At 49.4% G+C, this 1,660-nt stretch overlaps 1 pseudogene; it reads right to left on the bottom strand.

The window, feature by feature from the left end:
* Nucleotides 1-1,438, bottom strand: LOC124686434 (annotated as a pseudogene).
* Between the last annotated feature and the right edge of the window lie 222 nt (nt 1,439-1,660).

The following is a 1,660-nucleotide window of genomic DNA, read 5'->3' as shown; positions in this document are numbered from 1 at the left end:
CTAGCTAGTCTTGATCTACAAACTCTCTCAATGGCTTCTCCAACTGTTTCATCACTGCCTCCCACCCTGCATGTGTCGGGTGCATGTCGTCCCAGTAGAAAAATTTGCTGGACTTGTCGCACACCGTGTAAAGAAGCTCCGACGACTCGCCTTGTTGTCCACAGTAACCCTTTGAATCGAAACTTTCACAGCACGGCGACAACTTCCGCTTGAATTGCTTGGATAGCTCTTGGCCTTTACCTATAGGTACATCAGATAAAATTGTTCGTATCAATTTCAAACACACAATCAAATTCATAGATTAGAAATCTTATACTTAATAGCATTGATACAATGATACTTGCAGATGCATGCATGTATGTACGTACCTGGTACATTATCCACTATGTTACTGAAGCCGGTGTAGAGGTCGACAACGTGGACATTCTTCTTTGCTTCCATCACTTGTTTCAGGTTATTGTTATGGACAGATGCACCCAGGTTTCCGAAGACGTCGCACGCGGTGTAGTTGCTTGTCCTTGTTTGGGATGGCGTGCAGCCGACAGGGTGCAAGTTGTTCACAAGAACCTTTGTCACCCCGAGCTTCTGCAGTTGGTCCACATTGTCGGCAATCTCCTTGGTCACCTTCGCAATATAAGCATTGATCTGAATACATACATGATAGTATCAAATTTAGTAAGCAAGAAGCAGAGATAAATAAATAAATAAACTGTTCAAAGTTTTGGTCTGCTGGTAGCTACTTACATCGTTTGGGGCACTCAGACCAATCACGCCGGTGTTCCCGTAGTAGTCGTTGCCGGAGATGGCCACGAGGGCCACGGAGCGACTCAATTGCTTCTCTGTGATGATCCCATCTTTAACCATCTTCCTGAAAGTGTCCACTTGCTTGGCAAGGGTGGGTACCTTGTGTGCCGACGTGGTATCCAGCACGCCAGCGCCACCATGAGCGAAGGTCATGCCGGAAGGGTCGCAGGTCTTCTCCGCCGTGAGGGCGTGGGCTGGAGGTGCTTCCTCGAGCCCCAGGATCGTTGCTGAAAGTTACAAGAGATCACACGTGTGAGTATATATACTATAGCGAATTGGCAATCATAAATAATCATACTAGCTAGTTGAAATAATCATAAGGTGCATACCAATGAAATCGGACTGAATTTTATAGTTGGAGAAGCGTCCCGACGGAGTATTTGGTCGTGGGTTTCCATCGGCGTCAACATAGGAGGAGCCGTAGGGGTACGCCCACTGCCGCGACATCTGGGTGACGGGGTCGGTTAGCGGGAGGTTCCCGTTGTCGGCGAAGTCATCCCCGAAGACGAAAAGGCTGTAGCTTGACGATTTCTTCTGGGCCGTCGGCTGGGGCAGGCCGTGCCTCAACGCCATTGGGGTTTAGAACAAGGGCGAGGAGGAGGATGACGCCCAGGACGGCCGTATGAAGCTTCATTGACTCTAGTGCTTATGTTGCGGACGCGGATCGTCGAGCTGGTTTCTGTGTGGTACTTAGCCGCACGGCGAGGATCACCGAACTTTGTCTTCTGCGATGCGCTCCTCTCTTGTATTTATGGAACCAGCAACGCAAAGCTCAAACACCAGGAAGGTGAAGTCGTAAACGGACTCGCGGTATCGGTCGGAATCGGAGACCATAGCTACACGTACATGCTACAGC

The sequence above is a fragment of the Lolium rigidum genome, chromosome 2 (assembly GCF_022539505.1).
Source record: "Lolium rigidum isolate FL_2022 chromosome 2, APGP_CSIRO_Lrig_0.1, whole genome shotgun sequence".
Classification (NCBI taxonomy): Eukaryota; Viridiplantae; Streptophyta; class Magnoliopsida; order Poales; family Poaceae; genus Lolium; species Lolium rigidum.
The sequence above is the reverse complement of the archived record's forward strand: the minus strand, read 5'-3'. Positions and strand labels throughout refer to the sequence as shown.